A 9,225-nucleotide genomic window follows, 5' to 3' on the forward strand; every position below is an offset into this window, starting at 1 on the left:
TTTTGCGTGTCTTTGACTGCTGCTTCCATTCTCTCTGTCTCTCTACATCCTGCACCCTGTCTCACTGCAAAAACTTATGGTGCCTGGCTGGCTCCCCTTGGCCAAGTTTAATTTTCACTTCTGGCAGAACTTTAATATTAATCATACGACCCGCATGGGCAGCACAAAACATCAGGGCGAGGAAAGGGCTACACATAGAACAATTTTCACTCATGAATTATTGGATAAATAAGTATTCAAAGAGCGATACATAAGTGCAGCAGAAACTCATATTCTCTGGGGTAAATCTGCACTTTTTGGTCCTAAAACCGAAAATGTCAACGAATTACTCAGTTCTCTTAGTGTAAAATATCCCTCGGGCTGTCCTTCCCTTTGTCTTTCATAGATCCATACACTCCACTCGAAAGGGCGGACTGTTTTCTGTGGCTGGAGTCGCCAAACGTCAAAAGTTCTTGGTTAAATTCGTTTTTGTTTTTCGCAAACTTTCCTCGAGTGGCTCATTGTGGTCGGGTATGAAATGTTGACCCACCAAACGCAAGAGCAGGGGGTGCGGAGTTGGAGATAACTACCGCGACACTTGCTTACTTTTGACAAGGACACGCAGCACGCACACAAATATCCAGAGCCCGGATCGAATAGAGTCTAGCTCGGTCCTAGGACTAGGACAACATTCGCGCAGCATTGTCATTGCCATGCTCTTTGCGGTCTTTGGCTCCCAACTTCGGTAGCCGAGAAAACTTGGCAATGCCAACACCAACGGCTCCCAGTCCAAAACCAGAACCCGGGTTGGCAACTATCTAAGCCCAAGACATGCAAAACTTTTCGGATGTGGCAAAGAAAACGCAAATGATTAAGTGCGTGGCGCGCTATAATTCAACGAGACAACATTGGGGAACCCCAACGGAAGGGAGCCGCCGCCTGACGGTGGCGGGACAGCCGCCTGGGGGCAGACAGCGTCAGCCACGGTGGAGCCATGGTGCAACTGCAGGCGACATGGCCAATGAAGGAGCTGTAATGCTTTGTGGCAGCAGTCGCTCCATGATTGCCTCGGATAACTTTTGATTGAGGCGAATCGAATTTGATTTGACGCAAACAAGAAGGGATTTCTAGCTCTCTATGCTAAGGGAGCACTCGTCAAATCTGGGCTAATCTTTGGGGGTCATAAATTAGCGTTGGCCTGACCAAATTCCAGTATCTGCCCCTGCTAATTATCTTTATGGCTACGCTCCTGGCACTGAGAGCTCTAGTCTGCTCGGTTTTTGGCTGCCTCTAAATCTCCGCCTGGGGTTTCCTTGTTCTGCTTCTGCCTCCAGATTTTCCCAGCTTGCTGCTTAGCATTTCAACACAAAAACACAGACAAAGTTGCTGCAGTTGTTGCTGCTGTGCTGTGCCACAACAGCAATTAATATGTATCTCTTACTTTGCACGCTCTATCACTCCGCTCCACTCCACTCCATCTCTCCTCTGGTTTACCACCGAGGACAACTCGAGGAACTTCTCTCTGCGAGTATGGAAAGTTTCTTAGATTTTGTTGGCATTTGTTCATTTTCCCTTCTCGTGTTGTTGGTTCTAACTTTCTTTATTTTTTTGTGTGTTTCGGTGCTCTGCTGTGGCCAGAAACTTTGCACGTAGCCATTTTATTTAGTGGCAGAGCATTTGGCACAGTTACACATTATGCCACGCCCAGCAGCACCCGCACACCCGCACACCCACTGCCGCTGCCCGACAGACGCACATTTTTGGTAGCATTTCTCGCAAGTGATTTATGACAGGCTTCGGCTGGGCCTCTACCTCGGGCTCTGCCACTGCCACTCCCCGGCATGTACTTCACTGCATGGAAACTGCATTCTTAAATGGCCCATGATGGAGAGTGGGAAAAATGTGGCACGCGCCCGGGCCGAGCTAAAAATTTAATTAAAATGCACATTTGTTTGTCCTTGACAGCGTTTTATATTTTTGTACTTAATTGGTAGGCAACCAAGCAAAGGAACGGAAGGGAAACTGGCGGAGTAGAGCAGGCCACAGATATGAGAATGATGAGCACACGCCAGGATGTACACAGAATGCCCCATATCATCACAAAGCACACACACACACATAAACACAGTCGGTTAGTTGGAAGCAGCAGTCGGAGACCGCATTTGAGGCAGCAGACTTCGAGAGAGCGAGAGACGTGCCGCCATGTCCCGTGCCGCCGTTCTAGTTGACACCGAAACTAAGGCACACGCACGACTCACCTGAATTAGTCGACGAGACTCAAAAATTGTACGACTACTGGGGCTTTGCCATCTTGATGCCAGAAGTTAACTTGATTATGCAGGTGGGCCCTTTTGGTGATCAACTTGCGTGTGATTTACTCGTAATAGAATTGGCTAGGTGGGAGAATGATTAAATGGAGACAGCACTTGGCATAAGCATGAGTAGACACGGCATCAAGTGACCTTGCTTTTCGTTTGACAGACATTCATTCATAGAAACGTTTCGAAACACTTTGATGTAATACCCTTTGAAATTAGCTGCTAGCTGGGAAGTAAATTTAAATGCTTTTAAAGATGCAAAAGACCCAAGAGCCAATTAATTATTGGGCTGCCAGCAATGTGGTTCATATATCCCCCCAGTATTTTGCACAAAGTCCAACTCCTAATGCACCCCCATATAGTGCATAAGTACATCAATTCATTTTTGCATAACATGTACCTAACGTCGCTCTGGGAACTTATTTTTAGTGTAATATTTTTACGGGAAATGGGGAGAGCTGTATAAATGGTTCCTTCTCTCGGTACGTGCCGTAGGAGCTGCCAACTTGCTGCAATTTTTCACTGCTCCTGACGCGCACATTTCTCTTGATTCCGACATCGTTTTCGCCCTTGTTTTATGAGGTCGTAGCCTCCCTGAGATACACACAATTATGGAGGATTGGCAGTGCCCTGGGCACCCGGAACACCCTCAAAGCTCCCACATCAGGCAAACTAATATCCGTTTACGTTTGTCCCTGCCTGCCCAGAACAAAACGCATTAAGGCGGAAGTGCATTTTGGGTTTATTTTGCATTTGTGAGAGCTGGCGTGCACGTATTCAAATGTACCTAAATAACTACTCAGAAAGAGATGGCACAGAGACGACGCAAGACAGATAGATAGAGGGCTGCCTCTCCTGTTGTCCTTTTCACGATGGGCATACAAATGCTGTGCCAAAAGGATTTTGCTTACAAGCGAGCGAGCAGAGGAAAAAGTGCAGAAGAATCGCATTGTCCCGAAAGACAAACGTACAAGGATATGATGTCCCTGCCCTGACATAAGGATTTGTTTAGCTTTTCTTCTCATGATGAAGGGGACGAGACCCATGATGATGATGCTGATGATGCAGCCCTCTCCGGCGAGTCCCAACTTATGTGCAGTCACGGTCTGTCTACTTTGTTGAACACATCTCTCGGTCGCACTCTCCGGCTCAGTCCTGTCTTGTCTCGTCTCGTCTCGACAACGGGACTTGGGACGGGCATAAGTGGCTGCCCTGCCTGCCTCTTGCCTCTTGCCTCGTGTCGCACAAAACTTGTTATTTGTATTTACTTTTGATTGTTGCAGTTGCTCCTCTGTGTTCGTTTCACATTCCTGCCTTAAGCCTCTCCTGCTGCCAAGTGTCAACACAAAAATTGTACTTAAACTTTATTCGCATACGCCTCTCCTCTCCTCTCCGAACAATTAAATGCATCGTCTCCCTCTTTCCCTGCCACTGCACTCCATCTCCTCTCTTCTCCGCTCTTCCTTGCACTGTGATTGCGAACTATTTCTGGGGTCCTGCATTTTTTATTGGCCAACTGTAAAGTTTCCTCGCCCTTTAAAATTTCCATCTCCTCTTTTTGGGCTGTCGGTCCGGTTTTTCTCGTTATTTCTTCGCTCCGAAATGAACTGTCAAACGGGAAAAGTGGAAATACAGAAGCCCCCGTTTGATGGAAACGAGTCTGTCACTGCATGAATGATATTTTAATTGTCCCTTCTTTGGGGGCACTCTGCCATGAGTACATTCGTTCCATTAATTGCTTGTATCTGATATTTCACTGATTAAAAAACGTATTTTATGCTTGTATGAATCTTTGTACATAAGCATCATCAAATCCCAATCCCAACTGACGTCCCACTTAGTTCGATTCCATGTCAATGCTCAGCGACTTTCCGCTGGAAAAGGCCCAACACATGACGTCATGGACAGGTCTGGATTGGGTTATTGGCATTTACCAGCCGCCACTTTGCCCCAACGTTTGCCCAACCGCTGTTGGCACTCTCAATCGAAATATCAAGCCCCTGCTGCCATGCTGCCTATTCGATGCAGAGGCCTGGCACCCACAAATAGCATTTTGTGTCTATTTTAGTGTAATTTTCCACTTAAACGGTTCCTACGGTTTCTGGGGATGCTGCAAAACCCCAGCCCAGCCCAGCAAGAAGTCATCTGACGCTGCTGCGTCTGGCAGCCGCCAAAAAAATGCCAAGTTGAAATGAAAATTATTGGCTTACTCCCCGCCACCCCGGCCCGTCCTCGTGGCACTCTTTCACTGTAAATGCGGTGCGCGAGGGAGGGAGCGGAAAAATAAATGGAGGGCTTCAAATTGAGTTTGAGCTGTTTTTGTGTCTGTGCTTGTGGGTGAGAGATGGAGATGGTCCCAACCACGCCCCGTAGTTTTGCCCTTCTCCGCCATCGATTTCAATTGTGCTAAGGCGCCCCTCCACTCCACTCCCCCTAACTCACCACTCCCCACTCCTTCTGCTCTGCTACCCTTTTGGCCAACTTCAAAGCTAGCAGCGCTCAATGAAATTGACACCCGCAGCGCCACAGCTCCAGCGGAATGAAACTATGGATGGGTGGAAAATGAATGTGTAGCGAAATGGAAGGACCTTCCCGACACACCGCGCTGCCTGCTCCGCAGTCTCTGGGTATCTGCCTTGGCAATAAAACCATTTTAATGAGATTCGAGCTTTAAATTTCGCGCCTTATTTACGTGAGTGCTGTGCGGGGACTGCGCAAATGAAGCTGGAAAGAGCAGCGAACCATTTCAGCCTCAGAAGAATCGACTTCATATTACCTGGCATGCCACGTATTACCTAGTCCCTTCTGCCGTTACTTAGCTCTTCACGGATCGAGTACGCCCAACAATACAGTGTGAGCCATGCAAAAGCGTTAACTTAATTATACAACTCCATGGGAATTTTAATTAAAAGCATGCACAGGATTTAATTGATTTTCGTTTATGGCGCACACGGCAGGGCACACGCAAGGCGCATCCCTAACATAAGTAAGTGCCAGCCCTGACCACAGACACAGGACTTGGACAGGCCACAGCTGAGGAGAGCTAAGGAGCCCACTTAGAGAGTGCCTGGCAAATATTTTAACAACTTTGTTTCGGCGTTTTATGAAAACTGCTGGCCGGACCCCCAAAAAAACAGCCAAAGCAAGCGCAGAGCCTTCGAGATGGAAGTGTACATAGTTAATAATAGAAACCATTTACTATGCAAATATTTGATCTGGGTGGAGTCGGGGTGGGAGTGGGGGATCGGTAGCGGCGGGTCAGGAGTCCATCTCGGGCAATTTTTCACGCTTAGCATATGAGAACTTTGAGTTTTGGCAGCTGGACGTGAGCGACAGGAGATGAAAGATGAGCGTAGTCGGCACTCGGCACTGGGCTGAGAAGTCAGGGTGCAGGCAAATGTGTTTGCTATGAGTTAAGTATGACTTACAGCACTCTGGCCCTCTATGCATGTGCATCGTATAGCCCACCCATGGGACGCCCCCGAACTTTTGGTTCGGTTCGTTTCGGTTCGGCTGGGCCCTGTGTTTGCTTTGACTTTGAGTGAGCCTGCGAGGAGGGGCAGAGTTTGGCGAGGCAGCCATGAAAAATTAAAAAGGGATTGCGATGCGGCAGCAGCTGAAAAGCGTATTCAATGGCAGCTCGAACAACTTTTTCCACTCACTCGCCTGTCAGCATTTTCTTCTCAATTTTTCTTCCCTTTTATTTTCTTTTTTGCAACAACATCATGAAAGATGATATATGTTGGACAAGTGCTTGAGTTCGAGTGGAATGCGGCTGCGGTGGTGGCTCTGCGGGTGCTGGGGCTTGCGGCTGTGTGTGAGGATGTGGGCTAGTCAGACACATCCGATAAGTGCGCTGCAGTCAGGCCAACCATGTGGCTTTCATTTAATTATACGGATTTCCCTTCATCTCAGAGCTGAGCTGAGGGGAAGCTAATTGAGCTGCGAAAAAGCGAATTGCCCGGCGTGATCTGCAGTGAAAATCAGATTTTCTTTGCCTGCAGCTTCTTCTCCACAAATTCTTTGCACCTTTCTGACGTAGAAGGGCAAGAAAATCGAAGACTAGCACTCAATAGCCTTGCCTACAGGCTTGCTTAATAGGACCCGGCAGGAAAAAGCCATAAAAGAAGCCATGTTTGGCCACTCTCAATAGCAGCAAACATGTCGTAGGTCAAGTCCTATGGCAGCCAAAGAGAGGGGACAACAAAAACCAAGGTGCTTCACATTTTAGTTGCTCGATTTGGTGACCAGCGGTAGAAAAGGCAGAGCCCAGGACTTACCTTGTGCAATAACAAAAATTCGTTGTAAAAATGTAGTTGGCGACTCGTAAAAGTGTTGCCACTGCTGCTGCTGTTGATGCTGCTGCTGCTGCTGCTGTGGTTGTTGTTTTAGCATCAAATGCTTTGGCGAACTTTTGGCTTAGTTGTTGCTGGCAATTTGTTGTTTGTTACTTTTGTATTAGCCATGGAACATTGTGGGCTGTGTTGCTCTTGCTGATGGCCCAAAGAGTGGACCTGCTGCTGTTGTTGATGATGTTGCTGATGCTGCCACAGTTTTGCTTCATAGTTTGTGTTTTCCGAGAGAGATAGCGAGAGTTAGAGAGGGGCAGGGAGGGACAGAGGGGAGTTTTAAAGCGCCCGGTGCTTATTGTTTTAGCCACTTCTCATGGAATATATTTGGCAACTATTCTATTTTGTTGTCCTCTGGCCTTTTAGGCAATTGTAAGCACTCTCTGTCGTTGTTGTTGTTGTTTGTTTTGTGATGGATTGCCTCCTCTCTGATGAATTGTTCACGGCCATTCGACTGACGATTGGGGAGAACAATAACAATTTAATTTTTAAAATATTTTTGTGTTTGTTTTGTGTGTTTTTGTTGTTGTTGAAGTGCTCCTCACATTTCTCCCCTGTTCATGACGATGATGGGAATGGCAGCCCATATGGCAAAAGATTTATGACCATACCAAATGGCAAGCGGCTGTCTTGCCCTCCCCCATCGCCATGAATTATGCAATGAAATGTGTTTCATTTCTCCCCATACTCTTCCCGACTGGTGGGAGAGATTGCCTGAACAATTTTTTTAGGATTGTTGAGCTCTTTGACAGACTTTCGTTATTGTTATAAATGAGAGAGAAAACGATTCTTTAATTTATGCTGAAACAAAAGAAACTCTTCCCCATCTCTGACATTACATAAAGCGCGCCTAAGATGCTCTCCCCCAGTCTGGAGAAAAGATGTGTCTCCCGGTTAGGACCCGTTGGCACCTCGGTCCTGTCGGATTCTGTCTTTGTCATCGGCTTTCGGGACTTGCCATTCCCGGCAGCCATTGTCCTGGTGGCTTCCACTTATTAGTCTGCGTTTTGAAAATATTTGCATACGAGGCACGTTTCAGTCATTTTTCTTCTGCTCATTCCTTTTATTTTGTTCATGTTATTATTATTATTACTCTTGCTCTTTGCTGTTACCCAACCGCCCTCCCAGTCCCTCAGCTTTAATTTTCCAGCTCCGACCCTTCAGACCTTCGTTAAAAAGCAAACGCGAGATTTCTTTGCACCACATTAAGCTCATTGTAGCTCAAGGAAAATGGGCAAAAATATGCAGAAAGAAAAGTATTTAAATCATTTATATCATTTTTTAATACCGAGCATTTCCCTGAATACGAAATTTCGCACGAAATTTTAATGGAAGAGTAAAATTAACTTGAAACGCTGAGGCAACGAGAAAAGTTGTTTATATTAAGGAATTTCGTTCAAAGATGAATGGCATGGATATCATTTTCAACTCTTTAAGTAATTATTTATAAATAATACTTGGAAAAAAACCTCTGTAAGATCCAACATATTATCTGTCTTCGCTCCTTTTACATCGTTGCTCACCGAGTTGAAAAGAAAGTACAAAAATGAAAGCTGCCAGCTCGAGAAAATAATCCTCAAGATGACCCCCAATAATCCACTTAATCCGCAGAGCCGAACACGTTGCCTCATATCAGACAAATGATTTCAAGCTTCCCACGACCGAAGGGGAATATTTGGCAGGCTTCCCCCAAGTCCCTCCTCTTCTGCTCGCCTGCTCCAGTGGCCTCCCTGGGAGTCCCCTGATTGCTGCTGTATTCCGAGACCTTCCTTCCATGTACCACATCAATTTGTAATTTGTAAATGAAATTGCCTTTGGTGGCTTCCCTTTATTTTGTTTTATTCTTATTTTGGCCTTTTCGCCCACCAGAAAAATGCAAATTTGTCAAATTGATTTAAAGCCTTGATGCTGGCCAATTTAAATGCCAAAAATTAATTACACATGCAGGCCCAGCCCACACACACGCTGCCGAGCCCCGGCCGCAAAGTGTTTCTTCATTTGTTTGTTTCACTTGACACTTTTTGATGTTTTGAACTTTTGAACTGGCTTCAACTTCAGTTTCAGCTTTTGCTCACTTCTTGGCCGCACGCTAGTTGCTGGTTGCTGGTTGCATTCCCTCACTGGCACTAGTATCCACACTTCGCAGAAATCACACATTCAGTTGGCAGCTCCTGTTTCAAGCAACTGGCAACTGCCACTCCGGCCGCAACGATAACTGCCGCAAAACGAACATCGCCACGCTCCCGATTCGACTGATTTGCCGCTGCAAACTGTCCTCCGGGCCAGCCGTAAGAACAGGCCCGAACCGCGCCATCCGATTCCGTCCATCATCCGAGCCGAGTGGCTTGGCTCTTATCAGAGCCGAGCGGGTTGCCCGTTGTTGAAATTGCTTCGTGCAACGCAGTCGCAAAACGAGAGAGAGCTGCCGGCTTTCGGTGGTGAATGTGGTGGATTTCTCTCTTCCAGGTGTTCTCGTTGGTGAAGTCTCAGTCATGGTGAAGTCGGCGGTCGGCTCTTATCAGTTGTGACTCTCGTTTGTGAGGAACAGTGTACAGTGGAGTGGACAACTGTTATCTCCT

The 9,225-nt window shown here is 46.8% G+C and overlaps 1 protein-coding gene across 1 annotated transcript in view; it reads right to left on the reverse strand.

Annotated features, from left to right (window-relative positions):
- LOC117901496 overlaps positions 1 to 8,926 on the reverse strand; it is a 29,693-nt gene extending 20,767 nt beyond the window's left edge. Inside the window, exons 1-2 of the mRNA XM_034812265.1 lie at positions 8,784 to 8,926; positions 6,578 to 7,067 (exon numbers count right to left, since the gene is read on the reverse strand). The gene's annotated coding sequence lies outside the window, so the exon portion shown is untranslated. The remainder of the gene's footprint in view (positions 1 to 6,577; positions 7,068 to 8,783) is intronic.
- Between the last annotated feature and the right edge of the window lie 299 nt (positions 8,927 to 9,225).

Source organism: Drosophila subobscura, chromosome U (assembly GCF_008121235.1).
Source record: "Drosophila subobscura isolate 14011-0131.10 chromosome U, UCBerk_Dsub_1.0, whole genome shotgun sequence".
Taxonomy (NCBI): Eukaryota; Metazoa; Arthropoda; class Insecta; order Diptera; family Drosophilidae; genus Drosophila; species Drosophila subobscura.